Below are 24,161 nucleotides of genomic sequence, written 5' to 3'. Positions count from 1 at the left end.
TACTTTGTTAGATGTGTTTGACGTTTAGTATTCATCCATCACAGTAGAATATTTGGCCTCAAACCTCGAGATACCTCATATTTACTGCAAAAGAAAAAAAAAATATCCAAAGAAATATCCTGTTTTTTCCTATGTCATCATTTCCTTTTCCTACATAAATTCTTTACGATTCGCTGATTTATCTAGTGATGTATACACATATATATACACTTAGACAGTAGATATAATGTTAAGAATTAAATTTTAGGAAAAAAATTTGACTTAAATTTTCTTCATTTAATAGTCTTAAAACGTGTTACAACTTTTGTCTCTTAAAATTAAATTTATTTACAGGCATTTTCACTTTTATTGTATGCTAAATTCCTTACAAAAATGGAACTTTGTTCGTAAATGGTTAATATTAAAATAAAAAGTAACATATTTGTTAAATTTATTTTTCGTCTCTCTTCTCGCTTGATTTTTTACTAAGGAAAAAAATTCTTCAAAGAATACGTTTTCTTTTTTAGAAACTTGATTTCCATTTTAGACAAAGAGAACTTTATTTAATTTGACTCCTTTTCCTCAAAAATGTACGAAACATTTCAATACCTTACCTACTTTCTAAAGCACGGTTTAGTGAATATCCGGTATCTCTGGGTTAAAAAGGTTACACGGGATCAGGAAAACAGATCATCTCACGTTTAAAATAATATTTAACTGACAAAATAATATATAATTAAACTGTGCATTTACCATAATTAAGTAAACATAATTTTCTAATTTTTTTAAATAAAAAATCCAGACGTCACTCCGTTCTCTTGTGTAATTATTATTGTTAAAAATTTTAAACATTACGCAAAATTTAATTTGATTTCGAAATTCAAAAAATCTTGTTTAAAATCTAAAATTTTGTTTGAAATTATTATTATTATTATTCTTATTCAAAATGTTTAATTTTATTGTTAAAATGTAATTACTGTAATTACTGTATCTAAAATTTATCGTTAGAAGTCAGAATATTGTTTTAACTTGTTGCTCAAAATTGCTTAAAACTTAAAATACTGTTAACATTTTGGCTTTTGAATACTAAATTTCATCAAAATTTATTGTACAAAACAGTGACGCGTTATAGCTTTCGCAGGGTCCAGGCGAATTTAAATTAGGAGGTTCCAAGTATAGTATTAAATTAACTTCAGACATTTTTCTACGGGAGAATATTTTGGAAGAATATTTTCTTATAAAAGATTGGTTTAGGATCCCTATTGATAGCCTCATGCAATTTCCCTTTTTGCCTATAGGATAACATGCCGCTGGTTCAAAAGCCAAAATTTTGTTCATATTATACTGTTAAAAAGTCAAAATTTTGTTGAAATATATTGTTTAAAATCTTGAAATATTTATCGAATTTATTTCTCAAAACTCACAATATTTTTAAAAATTTATTGCTAGGAATCAAAATGTTATTCAACTTTATTGTTTAATAGCAGTGACATGAATATAAATTTTAATCCTTTAAGCAAAATATGATAAAGAGCTTGAAGTATTGGAGGGTCCCTCCTAGTCCTCCCTCCGCATTCTTAATGGTATAGAAATTTAAATACAATTTTTAGATTACCAATTTTTAATTTATTCCGTAGAAATAGTGTCTAGGGCCTAGTCAGGGTCCCTTATGTCACGAGTCCTTAAGTGTTACTTAACCACGTTTAATAGTGTTATGCCACTGTTCAACATTTAGAATAGTATCGAATTTATTGCTCAAAATTTTAAAAAATTTCTAAATTTACTACTTCAAAACAAAAAAATGTTCAAAATTTATTATTAAAATGATAAAATATTGTCGAAATTTATTGCTCGAAATTCTTGTTCAAAACTTAAGTCATTATTTCAGATTTAATTTTGTGTAAATAACGAAACATAACAATTCGGAAAGACTGGCAGGACGAATAATTAAGGGCGTAAGGAAAATGAATATGACAAAATAATATATTTATATTATTCTCTATGAATAAAAACATCCGTGGAATAACCTCGTTGGATTGTAACACAATCTATCTTATAGAAAAGTACGGCAGTCGAAGGAAAAACAATTTTTATTCTTTCGCGAATAATTTTGTTGACTTTGTCCCGCTAAGCTGAGGTAGTAAATGTTTTTATATCTTTGCAGCCTCTGCAAGAATCGAGTCAAATAACGTTTCTGTCTTTTTCTTCCCACCTTCGTTTTATAGCACTACGTTCGAGTGAAATAGCGCCGTTTTAATATAAGAAACTTCTTTCTCTTTATGCTCTAAGAACGTCTCCATGCAATTGTTAACTCTCCAAAAGCAACACTCGCTGATTTATTGTAAAGCACGTATCGGAAATTAACGCAGATATTTACAAATAATTTAATTAACTCTTAAACTTGTTTAATAGTATAAAAATCACTTGTAATAAATCTTAATAAGGATTTTTATGACCTATTTTATTTTCCTTATCGGCCTTCGTCTTTTTTTTTTATTTTTTTATTTATTTTTTTCATGTTTTTGTAGCTCCCCGAGGAAATCCCTTGCTTGCAAAACTAATTCTCCTACTCCTTGGGAAAGATAAGCTGATTTGTGTAGAATGCCAACTATTATGGATGAATTAATTTCTGTACTTTTATTATGAAAAAGATGGTAAAGGATGAAAAAAATGTATATATTTTCTGAAGGATTCAAATGATTTCTGTCTTATAATAACACCTAACCATTGCCAACTGCCATTTCAATTAGATTAATTCATTTGCATAATTTTATTATACAAAATATTGTAAAGGGTGGAAAAAATATATATTCATGCGTTTCGGGATTTAAATGGTTGATTTTTCTGTCTTACAACTACACCTAACCAATTATCACCTATGTGAATGTTGTCATGACGACAGTCATTCCGTTTCCTTAATATTTAATTGAGGTGAAGTATTTTCTTTATGCCCGGATATTGAGCAACGAATTAAAAGTTAATCAAAATTTCAGTTTCTGAATAATTACAAAAATCTAAACACAAAAAACAATGACTTTGAGTGTCGAATTACAACATTTAATACAAGAAAAAAAAAGGCGAAACTTAATTGTTTTTCTCATCTCTCTCTCCTTCTAATTATTATAAATTAAAACTCTACAAGTAATTTAAACTTGCATACTTTTAAATATATATATTTAAATATTAAATATAGTTTTTAAAGTTTTGAAATGTAAATAATATTCAAATTTTGTAACTCGAGAACGATCACTGAGTGGAATTTTCCTTTAAAAAAATAAACTAAATTTTATAGAAAATTACATCAACTTATTTTTATATTTTTCATGAAGGATCACTTCATTCGTGTAATTCTTATATAGTATCTACATCACATATATAATTCATTTATATCATCATAATTCGGAGATTATGAAACATAAAGTTTAAAGTATTAAAAAAAACGACAATTTAAATGCTAAACTGTTAATAATTTTATTTAAATAAGGAAATTTTCTGTAAATAAATTAATTAAGTAACGTAACTAAACTCTCATTGTTTAACCAGAAGTGGAATTAACTGGTATTAAGGATTAAGTTTTCAATTATTCGACCCTTTTATGAAATCTAAATGCCTTTTAAATGAAAAGTTGAGGTTAATGGAAAGTAGATTTATTAAAATGAGGAGGTAATAGAAAATTTTCCTTTAAACAACTGAAATGCTTTTATGTTTAGAGACATCAATTCGCTAGTGGATTAAGATAAAAATATTAAAAATCAAACCATTAAAAGCTTATGCCGCATTCTATTAATGACATAATACATCAATTTGTTAATCAATTAATAAATATATCAATGGGAAATAAAATTATATATAAATTTTTCATCCATTAAACTCAGAATGGCTGTACTTAAAATCTTTTAATACCTGTGTATTGTTTATCGGGGATTTTACAACAACTTAAATTTATTAAATTATTCTCAGTTTTAATTATGAAAATTGACTAGTAAAATATTGCTGGAAAAATTATTATATTGATTTTTCATTCTCGCTCCCTTTCTACTTGCGGTATGATTACATCGCCCACTGATGACAACAAAGTTATGTTGGGTATTCTGATGATAGTTGAAGGTGACAATTACGTTGAAATGTCACTTGATCTACGACCCGAAGGTATATCTAGAGATGCCAGAATAGATTAGGAAGATGATGTTACTATCATGCTTATGAAGTTCAAATGAAAGTTAATATATAAAAATGCTAGATTTATATTCTTGAAACTTTGTAAAAAAAATACACAAGTATTTTATTTTCAACTTAATAACCGTACATTTATATATTATTTATTTTATTTTATAATTCGAAAAGTCATTTCACTAGATTTAAAAGATTCAATTTATTGCTTTTAAATGTAATAACTTAATATAAAATTCTTTTCTAGGTGTTTTTATATTTATATTTACGTAAATCAATTTAATTCGTATGAAATATATATGTAACCAGGTCAATAATGTAATTATTACATCAAAGAAATTTTAGTAAAATCACATGGTATATCATATAATTATGTTTGATTAATGTGAAGTTATGAAACTTATTAATTGATTTAATTTATTAATAATTAAACTTTGTAGTGATAAGTTATTAGTAATTAATATAAAGCTTCAATATTTAATTTTATGAAATTATTCCTTTCAGTTTTGATAAATTTTCAATAAATTTTATTCAACTTATTTCTGTTATCTCTTGATGGTTGCTTTAACGATACAACTTGCTGCTGTTGCTGTTGTTGTGAAATCTGTCATTCTGTTATCGCTAGTTTAGTTTTACTTAAAGGAAAAGAAGAAAAATCGAGGTTAATTATATCAGAATACATTTTTGATAGTGAATATTAATTATTAACATCACGTCGATGAACTTTTTTCCTTATTTTTAATTGAAAAATATAATATTTTATACTTATAATACTTAAACTAGACCTGATAGAGGGGCCACGACCACGCAAATAAAGCCTCAAAATTTAATTTCTTTTGTAAAATGTGAAAATATTTTGCATGAATTTTTGACAGGGACACGAACAAAGAAGGTCTCAGAATTTAGTCTTTTATATAAAATGCACAATATTAACAGGTATAAATTAATTTTTTTGTTGTCAAGTGGTGAAAAAATCTGTTTTTATTTATTTTATCGATTTTATTTATATATTTTTATGGTTCTAAAAGAGGAGGCGTTACATTTATAATTGGCTTTAGCACCGTCTCATCTCTCTCGGTCTCTTAAATAATAATATTTCTATTATTACACTTTAAAAATACAGTATAATAAAATGAGTAATATTATTTTAAATATTTATTTTCTTCTTAGAAGCAGCTCTTTCTTAAACAAGAATTGATCTTATCAATTTGTAAATTTAAAATATATATTGCTTCTATACTTAGATTATAAAAATGTTTGAATATTCAATTGAAAAAATGTAATGAAAGATGATATGCCAATTGGTGTATTGTATATACAAATATATATATTTGCCCTTTATTTGTTACTATTTTTAATTTCCGATTAAAAATGGAAATTAATCGACATCACCGACATATAAATTTCATACAAATTTGTTAAGAATTCATCAATTAATTGAGGAGTAAATCTTTCAGTGAAACTTGGGTGATTCAGAAATAATAGTATATGTAAAGATTTCACATTTAAGCAGAAAAATTCTATTATTATAACACAATATATGTGCAATGTGTGTGCAGAATATAATGTTTAAACATACAAAACAGAACAGAATATAATCATACCAATTGTTACAAAGCGCTCTCCGCTTACATCAATGCATTCATCAATTCTTGTCATCATAGAGTTATTGTGCTTTTCCATAATATTGACCTTTCACTGTTTGACGTTTTTGGATCAAAATAATTATAACTTAATAGCATAAAAGAAAATATAATTAATAATGAAAATAATGATAATATAAATACCATTCTTCTGGACTACTCTGTATTAAATTTCTCTTGAAAATGTTAAAAATAGTGCTGTAAGGAAGAAATTTAAAAAATTTTAAAATAATTATATGCTTATTTATCTAAAATTTTTATGACATTGTTTGTTTTCAATTTTATTTTTAAGAATTTTATCGATACATAAAACAGATGAGAAAGAAAATAGCATTATGACCAATAACCATCAATGGATATAAATAGATATTGTACACGTAATAAACGCTTGGATTCTATGGATCAACGAAGTTTATGTTTATCTGTCTCATATAACATCTCTCATCTTTCCTATAGCAAATACTTTTATATCAATTTTCAAGAATTCTCCTTATTTATATTCAAAAATTGTTTGTTTTTTATTGAGATAATTTTCCAAAAAAAAACAACATTTAGCATTAACATTTATGTTGTTTTGTATCAACTCGTGATAAATTTGAAACAATAACGTGAAATTTATGCAGCCGTTCAGAAGAAGATTGTTGCCTTAAGAATCATTTTAACCTAGTTCTAGATATTTATACTGATTACATCTCAAAAACAAACACGCGATTACTTTCTACGATGTCCTTTTTCAAAATGATTTCACTGATAATGTCATTCCTTATACGAGTTTTTCTAAATGACAGAAATTAATAATTCATTGCTGCTGTTTGTAAATTTACTTAAAATCTTTGAAGTTCCTTTCGAAAAGATATTATTATTATTTTTATTTTTTTAATATTATAAAAGGCTACTAAAATATACTTTTAAATATAGATTTTATAAGTATTTTATATATAAGAAAAACGGAATTTTTCATAAGAATTTCATACTTCTTAAAAATCAAAGTTATTTATTAAAACGGAAAAACTTACTGGTACTTCATTTTAAAATAACTTAAGGCTACAAAAATTCCTTACCTGATAAATAAAAATTTTATGTATTTTATGCGAAAAGAATATCTAAGTAACCCCAATAAGTTATTTTAAAAAAGGAACATGAGCTGTTAAATTTTCATACTAAACTTTCCGACGATGTTGTTATTGTTTTCTTTTTGGAGGTTATAATTCTGAATAAACAACCTTGATCTATTTTTTATATGTTGGGAAAAAAATAATAAAATTCTTCTTATTGAACGTGTATAAGAGTTAAAAAAATTTATTGATTATTATTATCTTGGGATGGTTCAATGAAAATGCAGGATACGCTTGCAGGCATTGGTGCACAATAACAATCTAAATCTGCCTAACTTGGGGCCGTGACGCTTTCTCATAAATTTCGTGTATGGTTATTGCTGCCATTTGCAATCTAATGTCGTTCAACTAGATTCAACTTGGCAATAATTAAATTTTCTGCTTTAAATCTTTAACTTTTTCTTATATATTTAATTTAAGTCTATTCCTAATGCAATTGACTTGATCTTTGTATACCTTTCTTTAATGATATTGAAAGTTACTTATATAAAAAAAAGGAATTTTGCTTTTTAATTTTGTTTCGAGAAGTCAATTTTTATAAGAAAGATAAAGAAAATAATACAAGTAATTGAGAATTGGATGAAAATATTACTAACCGTTTCATAGAATTTCTTTATGAACGGGTTGTAAATAGTCTTTATGATGAAAGATATCTTTCATAAAGAATATTTATAACCCGTTTATAAAGTATCACATTTTTAAAACATTTTATGATATAAATTATATAAATTAAATTAGAAAATCTCTTTATAAACACAAAATTATTCGAAAAAAATCATATTTTCTGAGAGAACGTAAAAATTAATAAACGTCTTTGTAAATGTGTTTAACTATAACTTTTTATGATTGTGTTTCTCGTTAATTAAGTATAAAATAATTTTATTCAATTAAACAGTTAATGCATAGAATTGTTTTTACTAACTTTAACAATATATCATTAATATTAAATAGATAATTGATCATTTAGGATTTCGTAAAATCCTGTTAATCACGTTAAATTCTTAAAAGAAGTTTATTCCTCAAAATTTGCTCCGAATAACAATTGTTTTCGCTACGTGGATTGCAACTTAAATTGGATAGCTTTTGTTTACGACAAGTATTGGTTTTATTTTATCTTTTTGTTTCCACTTCCTTTTCCTTTGTGCTTAAGAATAGTTTTTAACAAAAAAAAAATCTTGTAAATTATCAGATAATTAAGCGTAACGATATCATTAAGACGTTCGACTTTTATCATTTTATCTTAAACAATTTTATCAGTCATTTATTTTATCATTTTCTTGCTTTGCTTTACAATATGCAAATTCCTGTAATTACCATTTAAAGACTTAGTACCTAAACTATTCTGAATAATCTACGTAAGGCTTGGTAATCTCAGTATTAAATCCCGAATTATTAAATGAGATATACTAATAAATATTCAGTTGCTAAGTAATCTCTAGAATTCTATTTAAGCAGAAATCTATTCACTGAACTAATCTATCTGTATCTAAATTTCTAAGCAATGAATTCAAAATGATTGTAATGTGTTGAATGCAATAAAATCGACGATTTAATACAAAAGTTAAGTGTTTATATATGTGTATGAATTTTATTAGTAAATAATTTCTTTAATAGAATTAAGTATAAAACATAAGAGTCTATCGTCTTGGTTATTGTTTGAAAGCATTTTGATGTAAAAGGTTTTCGATGGGACACTAAATAATATTGATGTAATAAGTGTTCCAGAGCAAAGGACATGACTACTTTAACATGATGTAATTTTCGTCATTGGAGAGAAAAACTTGATTCTTAGATTGTTCAATTCGCCAAAATATTGGGGAGTTTTATTAGCACGATCTAGAACTTTTTACCCATTAGTTTATCTGTTTCTCTTGTTTCTTTTTTCCATTTATCAAAATTTCATTTCATCTATTTATTTTTTGTCGATGAAAGGTAAACATTGTTAACTCTCTAGAGTTATAAATAAGTTAAATAAATCCTTTTTTTAAATCTAATAAATATATTTATCATTATTCATTTCATTATTTTAATGATATCAATTCATTCTTTTGTTATTAAAATTCCTAAGAAATATTACTAAAAGTTTGAAAATCAAGATCTTTAATTAAAATTCCGTTATTCGGATATTTAATTAAATCCTTTGACTTATGTTTAATCATATGTAAACGAGAGTTATATTATGAATAATGATTTAAGATAAAGTTTGATATTATGTAATGATATTGTCAAAATTACACTACTGTTATTGTATACAGTTTAGATGTAATAACTAGATATGTTGTGCATCACACGGAACAAGTAACGAGATGCTTAGTTATAACCTATATAATCTTCTCTCATTTTTTTGGATAAATCTCTAGGTTCGGATCTAAAATTTCTTTGTTAATTTAATGTATTACATGACGCAAAATTTAACCCTTTTTTTAATAAACAAAGAGTCTTTACAGTTTCTATAACCTATTTTCATGTGTACAGTTGCTTAATATCGAATTTGTTAAGCGATATATGTCGTGTGCATTGGGAATTCTCTGTCCGCTATGTGTAGTACATCGCTTAAACTCTTCTTTTAGATAAATAAATAGTTCATAAAGATAGGAAGGAATTGCAATTTATTCGTTAGTTTTCCATTTTAGCTTAATAAAAACTAATATTTTTATTTGTATAGTTGCTTAATATTGAGTGTGTTAAGTGATGTATTGAACATTATAATGTACTGTATATTTGCATTGAAAATTCTCTACCTCTGTGCTTAATTTATCATTAAAAAACTTGTTTCTAGATAAATGAATAGCTCACAATGGTAGGAATTAATTGAAGTTTTATTCGTTCGTTTTCCACATTAACTTAACAACAATTAACATTTTTATTTATCATTGCATCATTGTAATACTAATTAATTATCTTTCGGATAGTTTCATTTATTGTGCTAGAATTGTCTAAACAGAATCTCAATCAATCGTTTAACCCAGAAGAGAAGATTCACGCCTTTCTCTTAGAAATGTAAACAAGAGAACATTTGGTATGACAAATTCATCGCTATAGATTTTACATGTCAGTTGAGAGAATTTCAAGTTGAAAGATTTTCGACAAACACTGACACATCTCTTCCGTTAAAGCAACTTAATTAGAAAATGACCAAATTGAAATATGTAAAATTAATAATAATCATCTTTTTCTGTAAGATAGATAATTATAAATAACAGGAAATTAAAGTTTGTTTTCGTATAAATATTTAGCATCGTTGCTAAATTATATTTAATGGAAGTTACAACAGGTGTTTCTGTTGGCGAATTCCAACTCTACAAATTCCATCAAACTTTGATGAAATCAAAGACTTGGAGGATTCTATCTATTCCTTGTTGAAAGGTCAGCCGAGAGACATGCTAGAGATTGCAGTAAGAAAAAGCAATATCTTCCTACTCACACCTTGAGAATTGGTTGGCTTTTTCTTCTGAGTGCTTGTTGACACGATACCTGAGTTAGGAGTTAGGGTGACAAGAAAAGACAGTAGGAGATTGTTGCAAAGAGTGTCTGGTTGATGATATATAAGATTCTTTTAAAATCTTTTGTCAAAACTATTCTATATCTATACATAGATATTCAGAAATATCTTTTAAAATCTGCCCATATATTCATTCAATTTTAATCTATCTTTAAAAAAATTTTCAAATTTTGTGTTCTTAAATATTTTCATAAAAATACTAGAAAGTTCAAAGGAAAAAATAAATTTATAATCTTAAATAAATTTGATGGATGAATTGTATAGCGACGACAATAAATCGAAAGAATTTATCTTTTTAGATGAACGTTTGCCAATGTTACTAGCTTGAGTGAACGAGAGCATTCGTTTGTCTGTTGATACAACTCTTAACTAATGTTTTATATTAACGTTTTCTGAATTATTCTTGCATAAGATTTTTTAATAATTTAATCAAATGCTTAGTTTTGTATAAAATTACTTAAATGTTCACAATTTCTAGAGATAAAATCCTTCAAATTGTTAAATATTTTATTACTAACAAATGTAAAATAATTTATTTTACATTTGTAAAAATGTAAAATAATGCAACAAATGTAAAATAATGTAACAAATGTAAAATAATTTATTTTACATTTGTTAGTAATATTTTATTATTAAAAAAATAATTCAGATCATATATTAAGTTTAGAAATTAGAAAATTTATATATATATATAATTATTTTATTATATAAATAGTATATATATTTACTCAGAACCATACTTAGAATTGTTTATTCACTAATTTAACAGATGACATAATTCGGTCAGCTACATATAAACACTATATAATAGTGACAGACTGCTATCTTCACTTACAGTAAGTATTAAATACTTATTTTCCAGGTGGTTTCTGTTGGAAAAGAAGTCTTCTTCGACTCATATCCCTCTAGTTTCTTCTTGGTTGTTGCTAGAGATTAAAATACCCCGCTGAGCAGTTTAAACAAATGAGAAAAAAAGTGTAAAAGTAGCATGAGGTTGATTAAAATGGCGTATAAAAACAAATTTAATTCCATATTACATTACTTTTCTTTAAGGATTATTCAGGAAAAAGTTTTAAAATCAGGATTATAAAGGTCATCAGGGAGGAGGATTTTGTATAAAATTTGCGATTCGTGTTAAAGATTAAACTCATTTTTTGCATACAGAATTTAATTTTTGTTTTATCTTGAACAGGGTTATAAGAAAATCATGGCATATGTTCTTGACAGATAATTTTATACGTTGTCAATGACAACAAATTTTGTGACAGCACTAATCATAATGACAATGTTTAATACTTTAAGTAATTAAAAACTAACCTGGCTCGGTTAATTATAAACCATTTTAATAAGAAAAATCGTTTATAGATCAATTTTTTTATTAATTTAAATTATTTTTTATGTAAGAAGAATCTAAATTCGCATAAAATTTTATAGTAATTGTAGCAGTAGAAGGACTAGCAATTAAAATGGCGACTAAAGAATAAATCGTAATAGTTATCTATGTTTAGACAATAATTTATAATAAAAAATTTCATGAGTTTGTTTATTTACAATCAGTTTTAATTTGAATTATACAATAAATTATACAGCATATAAAGATAGTTCAAAAGCCGTTGTAAAAATTAAATTTTACCTATTCAGATATTTAAGGAACGTGAAAAAATTGCTCAAGATGAGATTTTTCTTGTTCAATACACAAATTATAACGCTTTAACACACTTTCATAAATTGCTGACCTACTTGCAAAAATTGCTGAAATGCTTACAAAAATTGATGGTTACCTGACTTTCGAATCACCTTACACACAGAAATAAAATTTATAAAAAAAATTCAATATTAATCTATTTTTAACGTTAAAATTACTCTTTATACAATACTATCTTTCTCACTCGCTTAAGTCAGTGAAATGAAGTTAAAAATTAATTTTAAATGATAAAATTACGCTTAGAATATATATATTTTAAGCTTTTATAAATATTTATAATTATTTTAAACAAAGTTTAGAGATTATAAGATTATTCGTGTTATTTTTTCTTTTCTTGCCGTTGAGCATTCAGTTGGAAACTTGCTCTATGAATATGTAATAAACGTACAGCATAACAAAACGCTTCCCTAGACTTATAAAACGGAGTAAGTATTATGTATTTCTAAACACGTAAATCTGAAATAAATATTTAAAAAAANATCTACATCACATATATAATTCATTTATATCATCATAATTCGGAGATTATGAAACATAAAGTTTAAAGTATTAAAAAAAACGACAATTTAAATGCTAAACTGTTAATAATTTTATTTAAATAAGGAAATTTTCTGTAAATAAATTAATTAAGTAACGTAACTAAACTCTCATTGTTTAACCAGAAGTGGAATTAACTGGTATTAAGGATTAAGTTTTCAATTATTCGACCCTTTTATGAAATCTAAATGCCTTTTAAATGAAAAGTTGAGGTTAATGGAAAGTAGATTTATTAAAATGAGGAGGTAATAGAAAATTTTCCTTTAAACAACTGAAATGCTTTTATGTTTAGAGACATCAATTCGCTAGTGGATTAAGATAAAAATATTAAAAATCAAACCATTAAAAGCTTATGCCGCATTCTATTAATGACATAATACATCAATTTGTTAATCAATTAATAAATATATCAATGGGAAATAAAATTATATATAAATTTTTCATCCATTAAACTCAGAATGGCTGTACTTAAAATCTTTTAATACCTGTGTATTGTTTATCGGGGATTTTACAACAACTTAAATTTATTAAATTATTCTCAGTTTTAATTATGAAAATTGACTAGTAAAATATTGCTGGAAAAATTATTATATTGATTTTTCATTCTCGCTCCCTTTCTACTTGCGGTATGATTACATCGCCCACTGATGACAACAAAGTTATGTTGGGTATTCTGATGATAGTTGAAGGTGACAATTACGTTGAAATGTCACTTGATCTACGACCCGAAGGTATATCTAGAGATGCCAGAATAGATTAGGAAGATGATGTTACTATCATGCTTATGAAGTTCAAATGAAAGTTAATATATAAAAATGCTAGTAACTTGTTGCTCAAAATTGCTTAAAACTTAAAATACTGTTAACATTTTGGCTTTTGAATACTAAATTTCATCAAAATTTATTGTACAAAACAGTGACGCGTTATAGCTTTCGCAGGGTCCAGGCGAATTTAAATTAGGAGGTTCCAAGTATAGTATTAAATTAACTTCAGACATTTTTCTACGGGAGAATATTTTGGAAGAATATTTTCTTATAAAAGATTGGTTTAGGATCCCTATTGATAGCCTCATGCAATTTCCCTTTTTGCCTATAGGATAACATGCCGCTGGTTCAAAAGCCAAAATTTTGTTCATATTATACTGTTAAAAAGTCAAAATTTTGTTGAAATATATTGTTTAAAATCTTGAAATATTTATCGAATTTATTTCTCAAAACTCACAATATTTTTAAAAATTTATTGCTAGGAATCAAAATGTTATTCAACTTTATTGTTTAATAGCAGTGACATGAATATAAATTTTAATCCTTTAAGCAAAATATGATAAAGAGCTTGAAGTATTGGAGGGTCCCTCCTAGTCCTCCCTCCGCATTCTTAATGGTATAGAAATTTAAATACAATTTTTAGATTACCAATTTTTAATTTATTCCGTAGAAATAGTGTCTAGGGCCTAGTCAGGGTCCCTTATGTCACGAGTCCTTAAGTGTTACTTAACCACGTTTAATAGTGTTATGCCACTGTTCAACATTTAGAATAGTATCGAATTTATTGCTCAAAATTTTAAAAAATTTCTAAATTTACTACTTCAAAACAAAAAAATGTTCAAAATTTATTATTAAAATGATAAAATATTGTCGAAATTTATTGCTCGAAATTCTTGTTCAAAACTTAAGTCATTATTTCAGATTTAATTTTGTGTAAATAACGAAACATAACAATTCGGAAAGACTGGCAGGACGAATAATTAAGGGCGTAAGGAAAATGAATATGACAAAATAATATATTTATATTATTCTCTATGAATAAAAACATCCGTGGAATAACCTCGTTGGATTGTAACACAATCTATCTTATAGAAAAGTACGGCAGTCGAAGGAAAAACAATTTTTATTCTTTCGCGAATAATTTTGTTGACTTTGTCCCGCTAAGCTGAGGTAGTAAATGTTTTTATATCTTTGCAGCCTCTGCAAGAATCGAGTCAAATAACGTTTCTGTCTTTTTCTTCCCACCTTCGTTTTATAGCACTACGTTCGAGTGAAATAGCGCCGTTTTAATATAAGAAACTTCTTTCTCTTTATGCTCTAAGAACGTCTCCATGCAATTGTTAACTCTCCAAAAGCAACACTCGCTGATTTATTGTAAAGCACGTATCGGAAATTAACGCAGATATTTACAAATAATTTAATTAACTCTTAAACTTGTTTAATAGTATAAAAATCACTTGTAATAAATCTTAATAAGGATTTTTATGACCTATTTTATTTTCCTTATCGGCCTTCGTCTTTTTTTTTTATTTTTTTATTTATTTTTTTCATGTTTTTGTAGCTCCCCGAGGAAATCCCTTGCTTGCAAAACTAATTCTCCTACTCCTTGGGAAAGATAAGCTGATTTGTGTAGAATGCCAACTATTATGGATGAATTAATTTCTGTACTTTTATTATGAAAAAGATGGTAAAGGATGAAAAAAATGTATATATTTTCTGAAGGATTCAAATGATTTCTGTCTTATAATAACACCTAACCATTGCCAACTGCCATTTCAATTAGATTAATTCATTTGCATAATTTTATTATACAAAATATTGTAAAGGGTGGAAAAAATATATATTCATGCGTTTCGGGATTTAAATGGTTGATTTTTCTGTCTTACAACTACACCTAACCAATTATCACCTATGTGAATGTTGTCATGACGACAGTCATTCCGTTTCCTTAATATTTAATTGAGGTGAAGTATTTTCTTTATGCCCGGATATTGAGCAACGAATTAAAAGTTAATCAAAATTTCAGTTTCTGAATAATTACAAAAATCTAAACACAAAAAACAATGACTTTGAGTGTCGAATTACAACATTTAATACAAGAAAAAAAAAGGCGAAACTTAATTGTTTTTCTCATCTCTCTCTCCTTCTAATTATTATAAATTAAAACTTTACAAGTAATTTAAACTTGCATACTTTTAAATATATATATTTAAATATTAAATATAGTTTTTAAAGTTTTGAAATGTAAATAATATTCAAATTTTGTAACTCGAGAACGATCACTGAGTGGAATTTTCCTTTAAAAAAATAAACTAAATTTTATAGAAAATTACATCAACTTATTTTTATATTTTTCATGAAGGATCACTTCATTCGTGTAATTCTTATATAGTATCTACATCACATATATAATTCATTTATATCATCATAATTCGGAGATTATGAAACATAAAGTTTAAAGTATTAAAAAAAACGACAATTTAAATGCTAAACTGTTAATAATTTTATTTAAATAAGGAAATTTTCTGTAAATAAATTAATTAAGTAACGTAACTAAACTCTCATTGTTTAACCAGAAGTGGAATTAACTGGTATTAAGGATTAAGTTTTCAATTATTCGACCCTTTTATGAAATCTAAATGCCTTTTAAATGAAAAGTTGAGGTTAATGGAAAGTAGATTTATTAAAATGAGGAGGTAATAGAAAATTTTCCTTTAAACAACTGAAATGCTTTTATGTTTAGAGACATCAATTCGCTAGTGGATTAAGATAAAAATATTAAAAATCAAACCATTAAAAGCTTATGCCGCATTCTATTAATGACATAATACATCAATTTGTTAATCAATTAATAAATATATCAATGGGAAATAAAATTATATATAAATTTTTCATCCATTAAACTCAGAATGGCTGTACTTAAAATCTTTTAATACCTGTGTATTGTTTATCGGGGATTTTACAACAACTTAAATTTATTAAATTATTCTCAGTTTTAATTATGAAAATTGACTAGTAAAATATTGCTGGAAAAATTATTATATTGATTTTTCATTCTCGCTCCCTTTCTACTTGCGGTATGATTACATCGCCCACTGATGACAACAAAGTTATGTTGGGTATTCTGATGATAGTTGAAGGTGACAATTACGTTGAAATGTCACTTGATCTACGACCCGAAGGTATATCTAGAGATGCCAGAATAGATTAGGAAGATGATGTTACTATCATGCTTATGAAGTTCAAATGAAAGTTAATATATAAAAATGCTAGATTTATATTCTTGAAACTTTGTAAAAAAAATACACAAGTATTTTATTTTCAACTTAATAACCGTACATTTATATATTATTTATTTTATTTTATAATTCGAAAAGTCATTTCACTAGATTTAAAAGATTCAATTTATTGCTTTTAAATGTAATAACTTAATATAAAATTCTTTTCTAGGTGTTTTTATATTTATATTTACGTAAATCAATTTAATTCGTATGAAATATATATGTAACCAGGTCAATAATGTAATTATTACATCAAAGAAATTTTAGTAAAATCACATGGTATATCATATAATTATGTTTGATTAATGTGAAGTTATGAAACTTATTAATTGATTTAATTTATTAATAATTAAACTTTGTAGTGATAAGTTATTAGTAATTAATATAAAGCTTCAATATTTAATTTTATGAAATTATTCCTTTCAGTTTTGATAAATTTTCAATAAATTTTATTCAACTTATTTCTGTTATCTCTTGATGGTTGCTTTAACGATACAACTTGCTGCTGTTGCTGTTGTTGTGAAATCTGTCATTCTGTTATCGCTAGTTTAGTTTTACTTAAAGGAAAAGAAGAAAAATCGAGGTTAATTATATCAGAATACATTTTTGATAGTGAATATTAATTATTAACATCACGTCGATGAACTTTTTTCCTTATTTTTAATTGAAAAATATCATATTTTATACTTATAATACTTAAACTAGACCTGATAGAGGGGCCACGACCACGCAAATAAAGCCTCAAAATTTAATTTCTTTTGTAAAATGTGAAAATATTTTGCATGAATTTTTGACAGGGACACGAACAAAGAAGGTCTCAGAATTTAGTCTTTTATATAAAATGCACAATATTAACAGGTATAAATTAATTTTTTTGTTGTCAAGTGGTGAAAAAATCTGTTTTTATTTATTTTATCGATTTTATTTATATATTTTTATGGTTCTAAAAGAGGAGGCGTTACATTTATAATTGGCTTTAGCACCGTCTCATCTCTCTCGGTCTCTTAAATAATAATATTTCTATTATTACACTNTTTTAAAATCTTTTGTCAAAACTATTCTATATCTATACATAGATATTCAGAAATATCTTTTAAAATCTGCCCATATATTCATTCAATTTTAATCTATCTTTAAAAAAATTTTCAAATTTTGTGTTCTTAAATATTTTCATAAAAATACTAGAAAGTTCAAAGGAAAAAATAAATTTATAATCTTAAATAAATTTGATGGATGAATTGTATAGCGACGACAATAAATCGAAAGAATTTATCTTTTTAGATGAACGTTTGCCAATGTTACTAGCTTGAGTGAACGAGAGCATTCGTTTGTCTGTTGATACAACTCTTAACTAATGTTTTATATTAACGTTTTCTGAATTATTCTTGCATAAGATTTTTTAATAATTTAATCAAATGCTTAGTTTTGTATAAAATTACTTAAATGTTCACAATTTCTAGAGATAAAATCCTTCAAATTGTTAAATATTTTATTACTAACAAATGTAAAATAATTTATTTTACATTTGTAAAAATGTAAAATAATGCAACAAATGTAAAATAATGTAACAAATGTAAAATAATTTATTTTACATTTGTTAGTAATATTTTATTATTAAAAAAATAATTCAGATCATATATTAAGTTTAGAAATTAGAAAATTTATATATATATATAATTATTTTATTATATAAATAGTATATATATTTACTCAGAACCATACTTAGAATTGTTTATTCACTAATTTAACAGATGACATAATTCGGTCAGCTACATATAAACACTATATAATAGTGACAGACTGCTATCTTCACTTACAGTAAGTATTAAATACTTATTTTCCAGGTGGTTTCTGTTGGAAAAGAAGTCTTCTTCGACTCATATCCCTCTAGTTTCTTCTTGGTTGTTGCTAGAGATTAAAATACCCCGCTGAGCAGTTTAAACAAATGAGAAAAAAAGTGTAAAAGTAGCATGAGGTTGATTAAAATGGCGTATAAAAACAAATTTAATTCCATATTACATTACTTTTCTTTAAGGATTATTCAGGAAAAAGTTTTAAAATCAGGATTATAAAGGTCATCAGGGAGGAGGATTTTGTATAAAATTTGCGATTCGTGTTAAAGATTAAACTCATTTTTTGCATACAGAATTTAATTTTTGTTTTATCTTGAACAGGGTTATAAGAAAATCATGGCATATGTTCTTGACAGATAATTTTATACGTTGTCAATGACAACAAATTTTGTGACAGCACTAATCATAATGACAATGTTTAATACTTTAAGTAATTAAAAACTAACCTGGCTCGGTTAATTATAAACCATTTTAATAAGAAAAATCGTTTATAGATCAATTTTTTTATTAATTTAAATTATTTTTTATGTAAGAAGAATCTAAATTCGCATAAAATTTTATAGTAATTGTAGCAGTAGAAGGACTAGCAATTAAAATGGCGACTAAAGAATAAATCGTAATAGTTATCTATGTTTAGACAATAATTTATAATAAAAAATTTCATGAGTTTGTTTATTTACAATCAGTTTTAATTTGAATTATACAATAAATTATACAGCATATAAAGATAGTTCAAAAGCCGTTGTAAAAATTAAATTTTACCTATTCAGATATTTAAGGAACGTGAAAAAATTGCTCAAGATGAGATTTTTCTTGTTCAATACACAAATTATAACGCTTTAACACACTTTCATAAATTGCTGACCTACTTGCAAAAATTGCTGAAATGCTTACAAAAATTGATGGTTACCTGACTTTCGAATCACCTTACACACAGAAATAAAATTTATAAAAAAAATTCAATATTAATCTATTTTTAACGTTAAAATTACTCTTTATACAATACTATCTTTCTCACTCGCTTAAGTCAGTGAAATGAAGTTAAAAATTAATTTTAAATGATAAAATTACGCTTAGAATATATATATTTTAAGCTTTTATAAATATTTATAATTATTTTAAACAAAGTTTAGAGATTATAAGATTATTCGTGTTATTTTTTCTTTTCTTGCCGTTGAGCATTCAGTTGGAAACTTGCTCTATGAATATGTAATAAACGTACAGCATAACAAAACGCTTCCCTAGACTTATAAAACGGAGTAAGTATTATGTATTTCTAAACACGTAAATCTGAAATAAATATTTAAAAAAAAATATATTGAAAGATGTAATAGAGAATTCGAACTAAGTTTAGTTTACTTCCGGCAAATTCAGTTTATGAAAGATTGATGTATCAGAAGTTAATGGATGTGGAGTACGTATTCTGCATTTAGAAAGAGGAAAAGTCTAGTCATATTGCACGTGATTTCGAAGGACGACTATTCTTAGTCCTTTAAAGGTTGATTTAAAACTACTCGAGATAGAATTTAATCAAGAAATTCATTTAAATTCTATCTGTTTTAATAAATTCTGTAACTATAAGCCGAAATCATCAATCTTTTAATCGAGATACCGAAAAGAAATTTTCGTTTCTATAATTTCACGCTTTATTGATTCGTTCGCTCGTCTAATTTAATTATTTTTAATAAAAAAATAATAAAATTTGCTATTATTAAATATTACAATTTTCTTATTTAATAATCTCATGAATATATTTTACCGTTATGCATTAAATAATTGAATACAACAAAACAAATTAATTATTTTATAAATTAAATCCTGAATTATATAATAATACAAGCAAAATTTTTTTGTTTTACATTTTCAGAAAGTCCGTAATTTTAATTGAATAAGTTCAATAATATCCGAAATGAGTAAGATTTTAGCAAATAATTTATAATTAAATATTTTACGGTCCTGTTCATTTACAATTAACTTAAAAAATAAATAAATAATATACAGTATGCACAAAGAGGCCCAAAAATTAGTAATCATTGTAGAGACTAAACTGATATATTATTCAAATATTTTTTTACTTACAAACCTTGCAAATATTTTTTCAAAACGTAATCTTTTTTTAACACAGATTACAACGCTTTGACACATTTTCATAAATTGATAAACTTCTTGCAAACATTACAATAGATTAAATATCTGAATATATCTCTACAGCATGTATTTACGTTTATGCATCTATACAGAACGATTCAAAAGAAGGCTCTTAATCATCATAGAGACAAAATTGATGTCTTATTCAAATACTTTATTACTTAAAGGTTTTTGAAAAAATTGTTCAAAATGAAACCCTTCTTAATCAGTACTGTACATAAAGTACAATACCTTGAAACACTTTCACGAATCTCTGATTTTCTTACACAATTCGGTTTACTGACTTTTGGATAGTTGGGCCAACTATAAGTTGGCGCAACTGTTTAAAACTTGGACTCTTGGGGCTCGGACCCACCGAATAATTTGGATTCACAGAATAATTCATTTTGTTGTAATTTAGAACCATTTATGTGGTAGCGTACTTTAATAATATTGTCCTGCCGTTTGTTTTATGAATCACTTGGTTATTTTAAATGTTCGCAATGCTCACGCTTAAAATTTGGACCTGGAAGAAGTTTACAACCACCAAGGCAAAAGGTTCCATTACCAAAAAAATATTAAATCAAGATGCTCACTCGGTATCGTACCTAATGATGAAAAATGTTCTGTAATAATTACAGAACATTTTTTACGCTAAATATTGTGAGGTATCCACAAAGGATACTAATTAGGTACGATATCAAACGCACAAGTTAATTTAAAATTTTTTAAAAATATAGAGCCTTTTGCCTTGGAGCGGAAGAAATCTGTGATGAATTTACAGGAAGGAGCGCAGCTAGGAGAAACACATTTGAAACACGACGCGCTCTTTAATGACGACTAATCATTCTTTATTACATTAGTAGGTGGGTTTATAGTTTTAATATCCTAGTTTAGTAAAGTAAAGATGCACATGTTACAAGTACAGTACATTTTAATTTGCGAAACTTTTCTTTAGAGTAGCACATTGTTTTGGCGGCGATTTAAAACTATACTAACTGTCAATAAAACATCTTAATGTTTTGATGTTAGATAATTATATTTTATAACTTAATCTAAATGTTTCTGTATAAGCGAATATATAACGGACCTGACTGATTTATACTTATTTTGTTTTTTTTTTTTCGAAATTTTTACAGCCAGTTCAGTTTCACTTTGAGTCCACCCAATAATATTTAAAAAATTGGCGTTAATGCTTTTGGACATTTTATAAACATAAATTGTAATTTTAAAATACATTTGTTTGGAGAGATATTTAGTAGATTAAATGTAACAAAATCTGGTATTGTTGGATTGTTGATAATTTCTTTTTATGAAAAGGTTTTCCATGTGATCTGAAAGGATTACATGGAAAACCTTTTCATAAAAAGAAATTATCAACAAAACTTACCACTATGGCACGTTTGGCACTGCACAAAACAAAAAGTTTTATTTATACTAAACACTCATACTATGCAGAATCTTTAACGATGTAGAAATTACCGCTCAATGTGGTTCCCATTCTGAAGGTGTAAAACCTCAAGACGACGAACATCGTGTTCAACCGCCGCTCTTAACTGATATTATATAATGTTTCCCACATGCAGTGATGCCGTATGTAATAGAGAATTCGAACTAAGTTTAGTTTACTTCCGGCAAATTCAGTTTATGAAAGATTGATGTATCAGAAGTTAATGGATGTGGAGTACGTATTCTGCATTTAGAAAGAGGAAAAGTCTAGTCATATTGCACGTGATTTCGAAGGACGACTATTCTTAGTCCTTTAAAGGTTGATTTAAAACTACTCGAGATAGAATTTAATCAAGAAATTCATTTAAATTCTATCTGTTTTAATAAATTCTGTAACTATAAGCCGAAATCATCAATCTTTTAATCGAGATACCGAAAAGAAATTTTCGTTTCTATAATTTCACGCTTTATTGATTCGTTCGCTCGTCTAATTTAATTATTTTTAATAAAAAAATAATAAAATTTGCTATTATTAAATATTACAATTTTCTTATTTAATAATCTCATGAATATATTTTACCGTTATGCATTAAATAATTGAATACAACAAAACAAATTAATTATTTTATAAATTAAATCCTGAATTATATAATAATACAAGCAAAATTTTTTTGTTTTACATTTTCAGAAAGTCCGTAATTTTAATTGAATAAGTTCAATAATATCCGAAATGAGTAAGATTTTAGCAAATAATTTATAATTAAATATTTTACGGTCCTGTTCATTTACAATTAACTTAAAAAATAAATAAATAATATACAGTATGCACAAAGAGGCCCAAAAATTAGTAATCATTGTAGAGACTAAACTGATATATTATTCAAATATCCCTGTCGTCGTTTAGGTTTACAATAACGTGAATATTTTTAATATAGAAACGGACGATAAAGTAATTAAATAGAGTAGGATGAACTGGAGAATATAATAGGCGTTTGTTTGAGAATGCATTTAGGAGAAGACATAACATCTGTCTTCTTTTAAATGCATTAAAGACGATTCTACCCACATTAATCGAATAGGGAATTCTTGGTTGCAGGACTTTACATTAGTTAAATAAGAACCAGATCGAGTGATTGGAGTATTGACCATTTTTGAATTTTAAAATTTTATTATAAAAACTTACAATAATACTGTATTTTGTATTGTTTTATTTAGAAAAAAACGAAAATTACCCTTTAAGTTAGAAGTCTGATGTAAATTCCTTTTTTTTAAATTTTCAACTCAATTCAAAACATTTCTTATTGTTGTTGTTGTTGTTGTATGCAGTTTTCAGCAAACTTTAATAGATTTTTTCTATTTGTTAAAATTTATACGTAATTCGACGGCAATTTTTAATGTATCTTTTACACATTATTTGTATTATTAATATGATTTTCGAATATGCAGAACGTAATAAATTACTCTAAAAGTGAAAAATAATTATATTATTTGATTTCAAGCTATTTTGTATATCTTAAAACAATTAATTTTATCCAGGGATTTCCTGGGATTTTGGGACAAACAAAAGACCGAAAAATGAGAAACCTTACTTCTATCTTTTTATTAATTGTTGGAAAAAAAGTATAGAATTTTCTTCTCATATGATATAAATTTTTAAGCACTATTCTTTACATACAATGTGTAAGAGTTTCTAGTTAAAATTGCGCTTAATCCTGTAGGTACTAAGAGAACCTTTTCTTTTCAGCCCCATTGTATCAATACATTCGTCCATGCTCCCAATAGGCGGTCTTCGTTCGCTGAACACTGAGAGGTTGGTCCGCGCCTCGCAAGGACGGGCTGGCCACGTGGAGTTTTCCGGGTTTTCTCCACGTCTGTAACGTCTAAATATGGACTAGTTTTCCTTAAAAAGATCTCTCAGAAGGCATCGCCCAAGTATTGCGTTGCCACAAACAAATAGAGCACAACACATTTCAGTCAGATAATCAGTAAAAAATCTATAGGAATTTTTCTCGGATTGGATCCCGTCTTGGCCTCTT

This window comes from Centruroides sculpturatus, unplaced genomic scaffold (genome assembly GCF_000671375.1).
Source record: "Centruroides sculpturatus isolate CEXI.00-Female unplaced genomic scaffold, Cexi_2.0 scaffold364, whole genome shotgun sequence".
Lineage (NCBI taxonomy): Eukaryota > Metazoa > Arthropoda > Arachnida > Scorpiones > Buthidae > Centruroides > Centruroides sculpturatus.
This window is presented reverse-complemented; position numbering follows the sequence as displayed.